This window comes from Clupea harengus, chromosome 17 (assembly GCF_900700415.2).
Source record: "Clupea harengus chromosome 17, Ch_v2.0.2, whole genome shotgun sequence".
Lineage (NCBI taxonomy): Eukaryota > Metazoa > Chordata > Actinopteri > Clupeiformes > Clupeidae > Clupea > Clupea harengus.
This window is the reverse complement of record NC_045168.1, coordinates 430,245-448,815: the sequence shown is the minus strand read 5'-3', so window position 1 is coordinate 448,815 and position 18,571 is coordinate 430,245. Positions and strand designations below refer to the sequence as shown.

The 18,571-nt window shown below is 40.6% G+C and overlaps 1 long non-coding RNA gene across 2 annotated transcripts in view; it reads right to left on the bottom strand.

The window, feature by feature from the left end:
• LOC116224381 overlaps nt 1–16,166 on the bottom strand; it is a 56,002-nt gene extending 39,836 nt beyond the window's left edge. The window contains exon 1 of one of the 2 annotated variants that reach the window (XR_004165553.2): nt 15,605–16,166. This is a non-coding gene — a long non-coding RNA (uncharacterized LOC116224381). The remainder of the gene's footprint in view (nt 1–15,604) is intronic. The other variant, XR_004165554.2, reaches the window with a different exon arrangement.
• Between the last annotated feature and the right edge of the window lie 2,405 nt (nt 16,167–18,571).

Below are 18,571 nucleotides of genomic sequence, written 5' to 3'. Positions count from 1 at the left end.
CAAATGATGTGGCATAAAGGTAGCACGATACCACAAGAGCTAGCATAACTTGGCTGCTAAATACTGAATTCTCTTATAACATTTACAAACACAAATTCTCTAAACGGCATTAATGTCCCAACACAAAATATCTACTCACAGACAAATAATGTCCAAAGTTCACACGGTCAGCGTGGGTTTTGCTGGAACTTTACAGGAGCAACTTTCAACATGTATCCTTACTTCACCGGTGCAGAGGTGGAGGTACTGTTGCAGAATGTAGATGTGTCCATTCTATTCCACCATGGCTATATCCACGCGATTGAGTTTAGTGCTTACCGTAAATCCTCAAATAAAGACCGGGATTCAATTAGAGGCCGGGCTTCAGATAGAAGCCGGGGGCGTGGTCGATACGGACAAATAAAGACAGGGCCCCGAATACAAGCCGGGGGTAAAAAAAGGTACCGGTAGCCTATTTTACTGTAGCCTACCAGCATCAGTCCATCAGCACAAAGCAGATATCACAATTTAATTGAATGCATTTCATAAATACATGTTCTCCTCATGTTTAATGTTGTTGGATAATTTCATGGCTGTTTGCAATAAAAAAAGAAATGTTTCAGCCTACAAGGCGAATTTGTTTTTATACAGTTACTTGCCTAAACGATAGAAGACATTCCTCCATGATTTTGTTGCCGTTTCGTGATTTCCGCTAAGAAAAAAAATGTCTTCAGGCTAATAGAACTTTAACGTTCCAGGTGTTGCGTAGCAACCCATTACTTGCTGACTTCAAGTTACAATGACTTTCCGCTACGTTAAATGACCGGACTTCTTGTGGAATGATATGAAAGATGTGAATTAGAAGCACAAAACCTGTTGCCAATGATAGCGGTCATTAACTTTTCGCAGTGGTGAATATCAAGAAATTACAGACCTGCTAATGTTGGGGAACATTCTGAAGAGCCGTATAATAAGTAAGAAATAAAGGCCTGCCCCTAATACAAGCCTGCCCTAAATACAGGCCAGTGCGCTGTGCAGCCTAAGTAAATAAAAGCCCCGGCCACAATTTGAGGATTTACGGTATTTATTTTTTCAATGCCATTTGCAGTGTTCGTGTAGTGCTTTTATTTTTGTTAAGACATCACGATGCCTCCTAGAAACATGACTATAAATGTGAAACGTAATTGTTTATGATACAAATATTCTCTTATTTATTATTATTATAATCATTTAAATCTGAGGATGTCTGTAGAACTTGATGTGAACGCAATCACCAATGATTTCTCACAAATTCAGCCGTTAACAACATGGGCGCACTCCAAACTGGCCGATTTACGACTGTTATTTAGCGTTCTTAAATTCTGTTCAAAGCAAACAAATCACAGATGAGAAAACTTTCATGAATGCCAGAATTGTCCCGGGAACGTTCGGTATGTTCCCTTCCTTTGGTCTTTTTTCTGCTGGGGGCATATTGTAGACTATATTCAGTAGGGCCTAAGCCTAGCTCAGAAGTTGGTGCAGAAAGTGGAAGAGACTAGGGGAAACCAAGTTCCATCAGACAGAAAAAAAGAACATAACAATGAATACGAATTAGAAACTATTACATTTAAAAAAAAGTTTGTTGAGTAACATAATGTACATGTTCTGTGTCAAAATCAGCCTTAGGCCTTTATTTGTTATGTATATCTTCCTCGTCCTCATCCTTAAATTCTTTCTTCAAGGATACCCAAAAGTGCTCTTCCTCGGGCAGCATGCCACACACTATGGGACACCTGCAAGTGGCAAAGAGCAGGTTTATGTTGGATGTCTTGAGTAGGCCTAACATGTTGACACATCATTCAATAAACAAATCTGAATACAGTGTGTGAAGATGGCTCGAGTCGACCACCCCACAATGTGGGATGTAGGCTGGTTGGAATGGGGTTGCAGGTGGCTTTCTTAAAAAATAGCTATTTATTTACAACAGGATAATTCGAAACCCCAAAACATATACAAACTGAACAACACTAAAGGCCAAAAACAAACAAGGTGCAACTCTGTGGTCACAGATCACACAGGTTTAATCTATGTACTTGTCCCAGCTTTCTTCCAGCATGTTCAGTCTGTCTTCCCCTCATGCAACAATGAGGTGCACCTTAAATAAGGCCGCCCGAGGGCTAAATTGGTCCAATTGGAGTCAATTGGACTCCACAGAGGACACTACAGAGGAGGGGGAACCCGGACCCAACCATTCAGGTAGGGGAGTCCAGTCCTTCTCCCCCTTAGGGCCACAGTGAGAAGGGGGAGGGATTTCACCTTCTCACACATCGGGCCTCATTTATAAAATGTTGCGTAGAAACCATCCTACATTTGATCTCAGACGTTTTCTGAAATGGTCGTAAGTGTTATTCACAGAAAACGAACGTACGCCCAAAAAACACGTGTACGCCATTCCTGCATTTATAAATCACAAATGATCGTGGAATTGTGCGCAGCTGAATCTCCGCTCTCAAAACGCCCCTACTTAATCTAATTAGGATATTATCAATGCACAAACGGAGCGCATCCTCAATGCACAAACTCTCTGTGACAATGGCAAGCAAGAAAGAAACATGTAAAAAGAAGAATTATAGTGAGGTTTAAATCGACGTTCTGCTGATGGAAGAGCAGATGCGGGCCAAAACATTGTTCGAAAGCCTGTCAGGTGGCGTAGGCTAATGGCAAAAGCAAAGTATGTGGCATGGTAGAAGACACGTCTCCGAAGCACCAGCGGCCGCACCTGCGGAACGAGCAGCACCAGAAGCCGCATCTGCGGCAGCAGCACCTGCTGCACCAGCATCGGGGCCTCGTTGGCCATCACCAGCTTCCTCTTCTCATTCACAAAGGGACTTGAATGAGTCTGTTAGCGAGGTTGTTGCTGAACTCTGTCCGCTATTGAGGGTTCTTTGAACAAACGTGCCTAAATAAAACATTCTTAAGAAAATGAACATGTGTGCATTTATTCTTATACTGTTGGTATAGTTAGTGAATCAGCTCCCGTCTTCTCAGCGCAGTGATGTGCGTGTTCCAGTCAGCTGGGATGGGAGGGTGGTCATCTTGGTCCATGCGCATTTCGTCTTCTCCTCTATGCCATGGCTTAGACAGATGTTGTGTAGCACACAACAGGCTAGGATGATCTGGCAAACCTTTTCGGGGGCATATAGCAGTCTCCCTCCCGATGCATCCAAACATCGCCACCTTCCCTTCAGCATGCCTATGCTGCGCTCCACTACAGACCGCACACGGGCATGTGCTGTATTGAAGTGGGCTTCCTAGGCTGTCTGAGTGTGCGCAATCGGGGTGAGAAGCCATTGGGAACCCTGTTTTACGCAGAAAATCCTCTTTCACATTTCGCTGTTCCTGGGCACTGTATGGACATGTAATACATTTCGGACACAGAGGGGTAATATCCTCTAACAACGCCAAAGCAGCCATATCTCCTACTGAAAACTGTCACTATCAGGCTTTTTATAGGCTATAAATTGAGCGAAATGTTTTACACGTGTGGAATTAAAATGAATACCTATTAGACGTGAATTTCATTCATGTATGAATTATTCAAATTGTTTAATTGATTTTATTGAGCGAAACATTCATTTGGCCTTTTACCATTAGCCCTATGGTGACGGTGGTGGTGACGATGATGATGATGAAACTGCGTGTCGGCGCTCGGAGAGTTCCGAATTCCTGCAGTACTCCAGTATTGCCACAAGGAAATGTACTTACACGAACTAGAACCAGACGTAGAGATACGTCCTTTTCTACGTCTAAGACGGTTTTTATAAATCTGTACTTAGACGTGGATTTGATCGCACGAACACTCTCAGATCAAATCTGTGCGTAAGTACGTTTTATAAATGAGGCCCAGTGTAACGTTAAAAATTGTTTTAATCATGAGCATTATTTGTGGTGTGTGTATGTGTGCACATATGCATACTCAGAGAATGTTTATTCTGACGTTAGTTATACAGATAGTTAAAGTTTATCTGCTTTTAAGTCAGTTAGCATGTAGATTCTATGCAGTTGAAAAGACAACTTTAACATCACCAGATATCACCAGATTAGGTGATGTTTTGGCACTGTTTACATGGACAGCGTCCGTTAAGTGCTACTTAAGAGCAGGGCATGCACTTTCGTGTTACGTGCTTGTTTGGGAAATGCGTGTAAAAACGTAACAAATGTTTGTAGAATCGCCTGTAAAGAACACTTGTAACCACTAAGAATTATCATTATTGGGAAACCTGGCCCTAGCAGGTTAGAATGCTAACTTTAGCAGCTATCTGGGCAAAACAATTCATAGGCATTTTTGACATGACAAAACGGTTATTCTTTCACATTATGTTGCCATTTGTAGTAATTTTTGTAATGTTTTAAACTAAACTTAACTTAAAATTATTACGTATAGCACCTTTGAAATGCAGACCTTGATAAGCAACAGAAACGTTGTATTGTTATAATCGTAGTAACATCTTCTATTTGAATTTCAATTGGCACCATACTTGGCACAGGTATCACCACAAGATCACAGGGAAACTCAGGCTTCTAATTCCCTAAAAAAAAAGAGTGCAATCAGAAACTTTGCATGACTACCTGTGTTTTTGTTTTGGTCCTCAAACAAGAATAGATAAATAACACACACAGAAAAATAGCTGGTATTACACACAACAGAGACACAAGAAAACAACATGTATGTTATTCTCAGCAAAACATCCTTCCCATTAAATGCATGGAGGTCTTATTACCAGGTGTCCTCTCATAGACTGACAGGGCAATTGTAACCCCTGACTGTAGTCACCTTCCCTGCCACTCATTAGCGGAGTGAGAATATCCAATCTCTGCAAGTCAAATCAAGTCAACAGGAATTGGACCAAAGTGATTTATAGCCAAAGCAAATAGATTGATAACAAATGTAGCCAAGAATTTAAAGAAATAACAGGAAATAACTGTACAAATAAAAAAACAAAATAAGAAAAAAAACTATTGTAACAAAAGAACGGAATTTGAAAAGTGATGAGTAAAAGAGGTAAAAAACAATAAAACAGAAGAAAAAACACGTTAGAATTAGATAAAATGGAGAATAGACTAGATAGATTAGAATAGATAAGTTAACTTAAAATCCGGGAATGTGTGTAAAAGCAGGTTTTTAGTCCAGCTTTAACAATCTTGATACAGACAGCAGATCTAATATCTAATGGGAGACTATTCCATAATGTAGGACCAACACCAGTGATCATCATGATCACCCATAGATTTAAAATTAGACCCAGTTAAAAGCAGTGAAGTCCCTACAGTCCTTGCAGTCCCTGTGGATGCCATAATGGCCAAATGTCACATCTGCAAACAACGGTAAAAAGGTCAGTGTGGGGGTTAAACGTATGCATTAGATGGACAGCTTAATGGGCAGTAAATGGCGAAGGTATGGCTGGGATCACCGGGGTGAATTATGGACCATTCTCAAGGGTCGCAGAGGTGAGCTTCTGGTTGTCTGGGGCATTCTCATTTCCAACAGAATGGCTACAGGGAACCGCCATTACTTCACTCTCACTCTGACATTTAGCAATCACTGATCTATCTATCTATCTATCTATCTATCTATCTATCTATCTATATATATATCTGTCTGTCTGTCTGTCTGTCTGTCTATTTATGTATCTATCTGTCTGCCTGTCTATCTATCTATGTATCTGTCTATCTATCTGTCTGTCTGTCTTTCTGTCTTTCTGTCTTTCTGTCTGTCTGTCTGTCTGTCTGTCTGTCTGTCTGTCTGTCTATCTATCTATCTATCTATCTGTTTATTTATTTGTTTGTTTGTTTGTTTGTTTGACCTTGATAGATCAATGAAGAGTCAATCGGCAATTTACAGACCTACCTGGCATTTCAAGTATGACTGCTGTGGCAGACGTGGCAGAGTGGAACTGTCTCATCATTATGGGGCCCCTTACAGATGCAGCTTCAGCCAGAGATGTGCATCTTTCATCTACACTAAAATATGTTCCCCGCAGGCAAGGAAGGATAATACCATTAGCTGTGATGCAGTGTCTCTGATACACACATTAGTCAGAGTGTTAAATATTCACAAGTTCATAGCATCTCTGAGTCTTGCTTGAGTGGTGCAATATAAATGTGATAGAGACACATACACATTCACACAGTTGTTGTGCTGGTACAGGAATTCTGACATTGCCCTGTTGTCTTGTTTGTTACCAGGACATTTTAATTCGATTTTATCTCTTATCTAACAGTAGAGAACTTGAAATGTGAGGAAAGGACGTTGAAACAGTTAAGTGATGTGAAAGACCTTGGAGCTAATCCCAGCTGCAAGGCAGATAGAAAAATTCAGCAAAGAAACCTCTGGGTAACGTGACAGTGTCACAAAGAAACCTCTGGGTAACGTGACATTGTCACAAAGAAACCTCTGGGGAACGTGACAGTGTCACAAAGAAACCTCTGGGTAACGTGACAGTGTCACAAAGAAATGTCTGGGTAACGTGACAGTGTCACAAGGAAACCTCTGGGTAACGTGACAGTGTCACAAAGAAACCTCTGGGTAACGTGACAGTATCACAAAGAAACCTCTGTGTAACATTAAATTATTGCAAAGAAACCTCTGTGTAACGTTGCATTATTGCAAAGAAACCTCTGTGTAATATTGCAAAGAAACCTCTGTTTAACGTTACATTATTGCAAAGAAACCTCTGTGTAATATTGCAAAGAAACCTCTGTTTAACGTTACATTATTGCAATGTCTCCAGGAGGCAAAACACAGCCAACATGACAGAGAACAAATAAAACAACTAAAAATAGATATATTTCAATTTAAAAAATAGCAAATTAAAACACCTTAATAATAAGAGTTGATTTATATAAACCTGTGGCATAGCACTACAAATAAGTGTGTATACTGGGACACTTTGGAAGCTGTTATCCCTTACAAGAAAGAACAAAATTGTCAGCAATTATTTAAAGTATGCAAATAAGTAGGGCCTCCGTGCACCTCGAAGACCTCAATATTAACATTTCAACTTCAGTTTGTCTGTGACACCCCAAAGGATCGTCCGTGATGATTTTACTCTGCACAAAAAACCCTGCCCTCCGATACACATAATCATGACAGATGCTCCGCTATTTAAATCCCTAATCGAATTAACTTCCAGATTTTTACATTATTCAAGGCAACGTGGGCATGCGTCCCACCCTCTGGAAACATAATGGTGATAGGCTCATGATTTATGGAGAGAAGATGTCAAGTGGTATCAAGAGTAATGCCTTCATAAGATGGCCGTTTTGATCCACTGCCATACCACCTCCCACGCAACGAGCTGCAAACAACTGGAGGGAGGAATCTAGGTGCCTGAGTGTACCCATACACAGGAGAGTACATACTGTTTGAGCACACATGCACACACCACTATGAATAGTGCAGAAATAGTCATCTTGAAGTATTTTCAAAGGGAGTATATCAAGCAGATTTGGACATGGTCTGAGGGATAATTAGGAAGTTGGCTACTGCATAGTACATACCAACAGACTGAAGAGAAAATAAGGGTGTTTGTTTTCAAATGAAAGACTCTGAGATATGCGTTAGTTGTGCATGGTTTAATGCTAGTGTAGTGAAATGCTCAGCTTTTAGCACACGTTTATTCTGAAATTACTTTTTGCTATGTGTTCAAGCGGTCAACTGGTCTTCTAAGATAAGGGAATGTGTGTCCACTGAAGCATGACAGGGCCTAATAGCATAATAGAATGAATATCTGCCCTTAAAGACCAGACTGGGATCACTGTATGACAGAGGACTGTAAGAGGTGTCATGTCTGGGAAGCCTTAATTGCTTTAGGTAATCCTATGAAACACTTGAGTTGCAATTTCAAAGAGTTAGAAAGCTTATGTCTTCTCTCTGATGGATTAGTTATTATATCACTATAATGTCCTGTAAACATCCCTTTGAATTAATTGAAATGAATCAAGAGGACACAGTCCTGAAGTGAAGGCTATCAAGTCAACTATCTATTAGAGTTTAGGCACTGCAAGACTATTTGGAAGAGATGAAAGTGGGTGTTACAAGATGTCATTTTACATCTGAGCTTCAGCATGAGACACTGGCATTAGGAAGAGAGTGCTGATTGCCTCCTCCTACAATTCAAGAGAAGCAGACAATCAGCATTGCAGACAAAATACTATCAAGGGATCCATCCAACACTAAATCACTAAAGAAAAAGACCTGCACACTCAACGGTAGGAACGTGGATTTGATGAAACTCAGTTAGATTAAACTATGTTTAAATGATTGATTTTTTTCTCTCACCACCCTGTTTGTCTCCTCTCTGCTGCTCCGTCCCGTAGTTAAGATTCACCAAATGTGCGAAGCGAGTTAGGGTGTCTGAAGTCATTATGCCCTCTGCTCCACTCTTTACACTGGCAGATTAGAATTGAGGCCCATTAAAGTAATCTATAAATGGCAGCACGGAAAATCTTCCCATGACTGTTGAAAGAGATTTATAACTCCCATGTTGTCTGACTGAGGACTGGTCTCCGAAGACAGTGAAGACACAAGGGACATGCATCTACATGGTGTTGCATATTAAAGGCTGGCTGAATCAGAGCAGGATGGGATGAGTTTTTTTTTTTTTACTTTATTCGTCCGTCCTTGGGTCATAAAAGGACTTATCAGCTTGACAGGGAAGGGCATAGAGAGCCACGCACGAAAGCCATGCATTGCAAATTTGTCACTGACGAAAATAGTAATGCTGCTTACGTAATTAGTTACCAGGAGAGTCATATTCCATAGTGCTGACAGACATTAAACACCAGGCCTGTCCCATGTTTTAAGCCCTTTTCAAGATAAAAAAAAAAATAGACTGCCAAAGCAATGCAGCATATAATGAAATGGGAAAAATGTGAAAGTAAATACAGTAAAATATATCCAGTTATCCAGATAAACCATATTCAGCATTGGGTGGTCCTTATGACTTCTGACAGGATGCTAAAAGCTTAAAGGTTTGTTATCGAGTCACAAATAAAGTCAGCCAAACCAACCAGACTGACAGCCAAAAGAAACATTCCGTTCTGCCGTACTTTGCTTTGCTTGACCTGGCAGAAGGGAGCAGCAAAGTAAATCTCTGAGGTGTAGAGAGACCTTGTTCTCTCTCGGACTGCTCTGGGATCAGACCGCCTCTTCATGTCTTTTCAGGGTTACTGAGGGTAAACAATTTGAGCTTGAGCCAGGATCTAAATAACCAAACACACAACAGCAACAACAAATAGCACAGGCTGTGGCAGAACTAGCTTTTGTTTCTAATACTGTCACACTGAAACTACCGCTCTGTATTGCACACACATTGACAGGATATGTTTGACAGGATTATTGACTGCTGCTAAAAGTCAAAACAAGCCAAAGAACACAATTGAATAACACAAACAACATTGTCATAAATATGTCATTATATCATAAAAATGAATCCACACTGTAACATCCAGCTACCCTTAGCGATTATATGGAGGCTGAACCAACCCCTTACAGTCCTATTAAACATCCCAATAAATCATTACAACTGGCTGTCACTGTACAGGGGAGCCTCTAATTAAATATAGGTCGCAGAGGCTTAAGCACAGCTTCAGCCGCTCCAACAACGGAGACAGAGATCCAGCCAACAGATAAGGGATAATTGAAGTCGCAGAGGGCTGTCTGTTAGTTGTGAGTGTCAATGCTGCAGAGGTAATGAGCTCTACGCAGTTGGAAATTATAAAGTTTTGAAGCAGGCTACAACATTTCTTTTTAAGCATGATGAGGGCATTTATTTGTTGTGATCCTCTTGAAGGGACCAGCATAGGTCATAAGAATATGCCATAGTCAATAAGTCAATGATATTATACCTAGTTCTAATTGTTACTTTTATTTGGACTTAACTAGCATGTAAACAGTTCCAGGGTGAATATACTTGATTTTGACCAGGGGAGTGAGGTGCGACATTGGTCTCACCTCCCCCCCAGGTCGAGACAAAGAACCCTGCATGCATGGCCCATTTGAATAGACGGTAACACCCCTTAATGTCAGTGTATTTAACAGACTGTTCCCCAAGGAATAAGTCAGATATACTGAGGTGAAGTTCTGTGAGGGAGGATGGATCTGAAAGTTTCTGTCTCACAAATGGTCGGCCGCCATTCTTCAAGAATAAACCTGAATCCTGACTGATCAAACCTAAGACTGAATCTTCAATATATGGTATAAAACTAATTACCATCACTCTCTACACTGTGCATGTGTGTATTTTGGACCAGTTGTCGCACTCCATACCTTGATTGATGTTTCTGTGCCTACTGTACTGTTTTTGTACACTGTGTACTGTCTTGTGCTGTACATGTTGGCACACGTGTAGTTTATGTAGTCCAGTCTGGTCTGTGTTTGCGCACGTGTGCTTTATGTAGACCTGTCTGATCTGTGTTGTTCTATGTGGCACTGTGGTCCTGGAGGAACGGTGTTTCATTTCACTGTATAGTGCATTAGCTGCATATATGGTTGAAATGACAATAAAGCCAGTCTATGGTCCATGCACAGTCTACAGGCCACATTTTCCAAAATGCATTTTTTTTTTTCAATTCTATGTTTTCACATCTGAAAGGGTAAACTACAGTGTCACACACAGAATCGTTGTGTTTTAGTCACCGGATGCCAAACTGTAAGTGATATTTTTTTCAGTTAATGAAGACCTGCTGAGTGTGGAACATCCTGCCTTTGTTTTCTGGAGTCAAAGACGCTAGATGCATGTGAGGTAGGTAGGTGGGCTTCCCTTCTCGGTCTCACACCCACACTTGACTAGACTTGACCCTTTAAACAGACCCAGGGGTCAGACCTTCTGACTGTTCACCTCACATGGCAAATGGCGGCTTAATGCTGGCCTTGCCAAGCATGTCATCCCACACAGTCAAACACACAAAGAAGGGCATGCCTTCCTATCTGGCACACATGAGTGTGGAAGCAATCTATGTGGAATCTATCCAGCATCTGTCTCTCTGACTCCGGACACTTGCATCTATTTTTAGAGTGTTGCGGCATAGTTTTTTTGCAACATACTGATTAAATATAACAGTCCATCTGGGATTCTGTGTGACATTTTCAAGGGCGTCCAGAGAAAGTATGTGTGGGCCATTGTTGGATTTAAATTATCAGGAGATTTATGAGGGACGAGCTGCTGAATGAAGAGCAAGAAACTTTCTTTTCCTCTCTTGCAAGTCCAAATTAGGCTCATGTTAAATGTGACTACATAAACATAACTGTGTATGTAGCCTTGTGATTGTTATGGAGATATGCTGCCATTTAAAAAGGAATGGTAAGTCACCACTAAACACACTAGGTGAGTGTATAGAAATGATAACAGTCACACTCATTTTAAATCACACTTTATAGATGATGCAATATGTGGCATCTAAGTGCTAATGTGCCAAAATGGATACGCTTTAAAAGCGCCATCCAAAATGCTAAAAAAAAAGCCCAATTCATTCTGTGTTATCAGAAAACTATGACACATACCAAAAATATTATCCAGAAGTATTTAGTGTAAATGCGATAGACCAGTATAGGTCCTTCCCCCTGCAGTGACTGGCCTTGTACACAATGCTTTCCTATCTTATTAAGAGCATTCAGACATCACTCGATATCTGTGTTAATATGCTGGGGCTGTAGCCATATTGTGTCCATGACAGTATTTCTTATTCTGGAGAATACCAAAGAGTACATTTTCTAAACTACTGAACTTTCGAGAGAAAGTGAGCAAGAGATGATCTAGAAGAGTGGGGGAGAGAGCGAGCAAGTGAGGAAGAAGAGAGAGAGGATGGAAATGGCCTTCATTAGAGTTGAATCATAATATTATACTCTCTCTTCTTCCTAGGTTATCTAGAGTCCAATAGACATTTCAAATGAGTGAAATGATGATGAATAAAAGAGAGAGAAAGGCTCTCCAAACCAAGGCACTCCTATTAGATTGAAATGTCTTTATAATTTTGACATCCTAACTAGACCGCTAAATTGCCCACGCATAGCGCAAAAAATGCCCATGTGCTTTTAGAAAGATCATCTCAGTGCTCAGGTTGAGATAATGGACAAAAGGTGGATTTGAATGTGGAATAGCTCCTATTAATGGGATAGTTCATTATTTCTTAACGGGTTCATTACCTGCCGTGTTTTCTGGGACATGTCACTGCAAAGCTAGGATTAAAAAGATAATTAAAAATATTTCATTAAATTCAATTAAAGTACAAAAGCATACAGGAGCTCCACTATGTCTTCACAAGGCTAACTCAATTTCATCTCGAGAACAAAGGCATCATGTCTCTGTAACCTATGGCAACAGGATGCTGGAATTGTTTACAGGTTCTTCTGCTTTCTCGACCACTATGCTCTATGCACACCAGTGCACCTCACTTATATTAATATTATTATTCAGGAACTCAGGAAAAGTAAGTGAACTGTACTGATAATTTGTTGTAGGCATATTCTCAATTGTAATCTGTGTAATCTAATAAAATGTTGTTTGCGACACGATACAGGCATATATTGTGCATAATACACATTGGGCTGTGTAATTTACATTTACAAACAAGCAGAGAGTTTTCAAGGTTGCCAACTTCACAGGCTTATTTGGTGTGAGACGTATTTATTTGGATGCTAGCCTGACAGGACTGATGACTTTGGGCATCTAGAAAATTACAAATCTCTGTGAGACAGGAATGACACCGATAAGGTTACAGCCTACATTGCATTCTCAGGGACGTTTATGATGAAAAATATCATGCAGGCACAACTCAAGACATAGCAAGACAGCTAATTAGTTGTCACTGACTAGTCTAACAGAAAGGCCAGGCCAGCATCTGACTTGGATCCTTTTGTCTCTTTTAGCTCTCGCCAACAAGTAAAAGCCTGTCTAAGACTAACTCTCCTTCTCTTGCTCAGTTACTCTCTCTTTTCTCTTCACTGATCTCACTGACAATGTCTTCCTCGGTTTCTTCATCGCCTCTGCCATGATGTCCATACAGAGAATACTGTGCTAGCTTCTTCTTATAGCTAGCAGAAGGGGCCAGTTGTTGTGTGAGATTGTGCCATAAAGCATTATGTAGTTCTTGCAAGAAGTGTTGCACCCTGTCCACCAAAGTTACATAGTGCAATACCAGGCACACCAGGCATGGGGTAGCACAGACGCCATTCTCTATATTACAAGTCAAACCAAAATGAGCTTGAAACTGTTATTTTAGGGTAAAATTGTTACATAATGTTGCTTTAATTCAGAATTATGTCATGTTTTCTTGTACAACCAGCCTTGAGATCCTCTTACTGCTCCACAGGGTGTCTCGAACATCACTTCCACCTTGCATTTTTCTCCCCATAATGCCCTAATCACACTAACATCCTTTTCCTTCTCTTTCCGCAAGTACCTGAGTTAACGAACAGAAATATGATTTTGTGGTTTGCATAAATCAATTTCACGCTGAGCACTGTCTCGACAAATAAAGGGGTTGTGCAGCATTCCTGGTGGTGGAGCCCTACAGTATTAATGAGAACTTTTATTCCTACAGTCTTTCATTAAATCTTGGAGACAGATATGTCGGTGTATGGTGTTTGGTAGGCTAATGCACTGTGCAATTAATACCTTATCAGGCTTTCACCCAGCCATGTAATTTCCTTGGCAATGACAATATTTTGGGGCTTAGGCAAAGTATGAGGATAAGATCTAACACACAATACATGGACAACGCATTTAATTAAATCCCCTCGTTGCCATGGTTTTTATCCTCCTGCTGATAGATGTCATATGTCTATATATGTCTGACATGTATCGTAACGGTGTTAATTATCGGACGGCGTGTGTTATCGGCAAACGAGTTGTCATGTTAACCCATTATTAAACTGAGCATATCGATTGTTAATCCATTATTACATTTAGCATTTTGATTGTTTAACAGAATGGCCGATGTTTGACACTGTCCGATGACTGACATAGCTACGCTAAGATACTATTAAAACATTCAATTTAGGGAGGGCAAAATATAGATATTACAACCCACCATGTCATGAGTAACATTCATGGATATAAACTTGAAATGCTAGATAAACCATTATGCAGCGTTTTCTCATATGACAAATGATTCACAGTGTAGGCCTACCACCTCCAAGTGAGAAATGGATGGATAAACTTAGATGCCTCATTATTGACTTCTTGTGCAAAAACAATTACAGCTGGACTTAGTTTTCTTAGAAATATATTCCTACTGACACAAGATTTGCCATGAGATGAATTGTTAGACTATTTGATCTTAAAACACACACACACAGAAACACACACACACACACACACACACACAGAAAAACACACACAGAAACATCTACACAGACACACACACACACACACACACACAGAAACTTATACACAGACACATAGAAAAATCGAGGATAGAAAAATCAAGGCAGAAGGCCGACCATAACAGCTTTACAAAGTGAAATGTTTTTGATTATTACTACAAGCACACACACACACACACACACACACACACACACACACACACACACACACACACACACACACACACACACACACACACACACACACACACACACACACACACACACACACACACACACACACACAAATTAAGAAGAAAAATGTAGACATGAAGACACTAAAATGTGGAAAGTAGAATGCTAACTTAATGTGTTCACACACACACATGTATGCATTCACTTCAGATCACTCAAGTATCAATCAAGCACGCTGAAGGACACAGTACAGACTAGCCATGCCCTGTGGAAATACTGTTCATATACTGCTACACAGTTTATGCAGATTCATTGGCTTTCGTAGTCCACCAGTAAACCAACCAACTGAAAGCTGTGAATATTTAAATTAATCAGTTACAAACAGTAAAAACAAAAGAGCAAAATCCCAGGATTGGCACCAAAACCTGAGTCTGAGTGGCATTTTTTTTTTATCTATAAATATTGTGTAAATGTATTCCAGTTTGTTTTGTTTAAGTGTTTTTTTTTGCCTTCTTGAAGAGGAGAAAGCAGCATGGATGTGTTTGTAATTAGTTCAGCTCTGTGTGAGAGTCTTACAGTGGAGAGGAGATAAGAGGTCTCACTCACTCTCTCTCACTCCGTCTCTTTCTGTGTGTGTGTGTGTGTGTGTGTGTGTACGTCCACCGAAGCTCATAGATTATACTGAGCTCACAAGTAAACAACTTTAATGGGTCAACTGCACTGAAGCATTATTTGTTTGAAAGCCACTGAAGATCTCAATTTTCTCAATTTGAAAAATGAGATGAGAGCCAAAATTGAAAAAGAACATCCTCCTCATTTTTAATGGGAGTTTGATCATTTGGGCTTCACTCAACACTTTCCAAAAGTTTGAGAAAGGAAGAGAGTAAGAGATGGTAGTTGTTTAGTAGCACCTATGTATAGTGCATACAGTGCCCCTGTTACATTGTTATTACTTTATTAAATACAGCAACATACTAATTATAAGTGTGCAACAGTATGAGGTATAGTACATCAGTTGTCTGTTATTCATTGTTACTCTAGGCCGCACACTGTACTTCAGTATATGTTACAAGAGAAAAGTAATACCTGGTGTAATGTGCGCTGAAGATGTCAGGTACAGGTTATAGCTGCCTGTCATACCTCCACCAGAGCCGCCTGGCCAGGAGCAAGGTCATCGTCTGAGATCTTACCCTCATCCATGCTTCCTCCCTTTAATCCTGGAGCAGGGGCTGCAGTGGTCAGATACGTCCCCCTCCCCACCATCAGCCCCTGCAGTTGGCCACTGGCAGGATCCCTGCCTTTCTGTGGGTGTAAATCCCCTCGGTTCATGGAACAGAAAGGTTGTGTTGTCAGCATTCCAACTACAGATAGGGGTGACCGCATGCAAACCCATGATAGAGTAACAGGAGGAAGTTGCTGGAAGTTGAACCACTGCCTGAGGATATCATCCCCAGTCAGTGTAAAAAGTAACAAGCTGGAATATAACTCAGACCTCTTCTACGCACTCAGACATGGAAAATCATCAGTGATTTGTAAGTGAACTACTTACACTAACACGTGTGGATGCTGACCTTACTGTGATATTCAGTTATGCAATACAGAGATACAGTGTTACTAAGAATAGGACCAGTAGCACAAGGCTGAGTCATCCACAGCTACTCAGCCACGGAATGGTATCTCACAACATGGAGCCCTTGCAAGCAAGATTATGTGGTAAGGGGGTGAGATAACCCTCAGAAGATTACATCTAAATTGCCTCATAGTCACGCAGCAGCTGTCTGTATATACAGTGGATCATCGTAATCTGAAATACAGATTAGGTGGCACAGTAACCCCCACTTTTAGTAGTTTGTTGTAATCATCCTGGTGAATATAATGAAAATGATGTAAAGTGGAAGGCCACTTCAGCTATGGAAACCCCGTGGAGATCTTCTTAATATATGCAAGCATCATGAAATATGCATCTGCTTTCTTGTATACGATGACAATTGTCTGTCTGTGTATGTAGAACTTCCCTCCTGTGGTTGTCAAGGACACCAGAGGGGTGGCTGAGTGATGGAGTGCCACTCAGAGCCGTGCAGGCCCTGAAAGCAACCTCAAACTGATGAAGATGGAGGAGGGAAACCGATACCAAACAATCAGCCATCTTGGTTTTCTTAACATTTACATCTACATTTACATTTAGTCATTTAGCAGACGCTTTTGTCCAAAGCGACGTACAAGTTAACCTACACAAGCTGTTTGGGTAGTGAATGTGAATACAGTCACAGGTGTTCACTTCTACATAGCTGTGTTTTGACAGTTTTTTGTTTATTCTGATGTGCTTTTTCAATGACATTTGAAAACCTAGTTTTTGTTTTAGTGTCAGTACTTTTCAATGTCAACTTACTGTCTCAGTTTTTGCATGGAAGGGGTGGGGTTTGATTGGAGAGGCAAGAAATACATGTTTTGCAAAGATCAGAGTGTATACTTGCTGAAAGATTGTCTTATTTTTATGCTAAATAGCCTTTACTCTTCTAACTAGCGTTAGCTAAAATTAGCTTATTATGGATATTTCTGGCATTGTACCTGGTTATGTCAAAACGGTGAAAACAAGACATTATTGGTTTAAAGCATATCAATGACAAAAACATAGTGTTTCAGTGCACTTTAAATGTACAATGGCTAGATTGATATAAGTATGCCATCAAGACATGATCTAGTGTGCTAACTCCTATTAGCGGCCAGACTGCTAATTGATAAGCTAACAAGTGTTTGTTCAGTTCAGTTTTTTTTTCAATGCTGATTTTGTTTTATTCAAAGCCAATTTTAAATTCTCTGTTTAAGCTCCATATACATCTGGCTTAAGAAAAAACAGGTGACCATAAGGGTCTCTGAGAGAGATAAGCTTGTAGAAAAAGCACTAAGTACCTTTCCAAGCAATTTCAAGGTCAACGACAAGGTCAAGGTGAGGTTGCATTCAGTGAAAAATGTCTTTATACATGACCTAAAAACTCACAAATCAGTGAAGAGGTGTAAATGCTTCTTGGGTGGCTAGAGAATGGTGCAATGTATCTCTGTCATTACTCATTATTATTTAATAGTGTTTAGGTAGGATAACAGAAATAAAACAGAGTAAGATCTTTCATGCGCGAAGACCTGAGAGACTACAACTGACAGATAGTGAGAGTAAGAGAGAGAGGGAGAGGGAGAGGGAGAGAGAGAGAAGGGGATATATGAGAGAGGGAGGGAGAAAGAGAGGGGGATATATGAGAGAGGGAGGGAGAGAGAGAGGGTGGGTATACGAGAGAGAGAGAGAGAGAGAGAGAGAGAGAGAGAGAGAGAGAAGGGGATATATGAGAGAGGGAGAGAGAAAGAGTAAATGGATTCAGCCTTCAGGAGCACAGCAGATGGCTGAGTGGACCCCCTGATCGATTCTGCAATGAGCCCAAACCATTTGGCACTGTGCCAGTGATGTATTCAAGCCCTAGGTTCTGCCATTTTTGTGAAGGCGTAAAGGTATGAACGAGGCACATCAATTTGAAAAAGGTTTGATGATGCTCAGTCTATCATATCTTACAGGAGTATACCTGGGTTCTCAGGAAACTTAAAAAACATCTCAACTGAATTTGCTTCATAATCCATCAAAAACCCTGCAGAATAGAACAGGGTCCTTAGTGGATAGTAGCAGGTCACTAAAAACCTTTTCGAAATTTGAAATGAAGAAAACTTTTTCAAGGATGAAAAAATGGATGGGTTGAAAAGAAGGAATTGCAAAGTTGGCAATTACACATAAAATAAAAATATGAGCATTGCTGTAGTCGTGCTCTATCACTCACTCTCTCTCACTCCGTCTCTGTCTGTGTGTGTGTGTGTGTGTGCGTGTGCGTGTGCGTGTGTGTGCGTGTGCGTGCGCGTGCGTGTGTGTGTGTGTTTGTGAGTGTATGTGTGTGTGCGTGTGCGTGTGCGTGTGTGTGTCTGTGCATGTGCATGTGCAAGGGGACCCTTGTCTTGAGTGTGTCAAAATAATTACGAGGAGGCTGGACATGGTAGTGCACGTGCCCAGGGTGATTC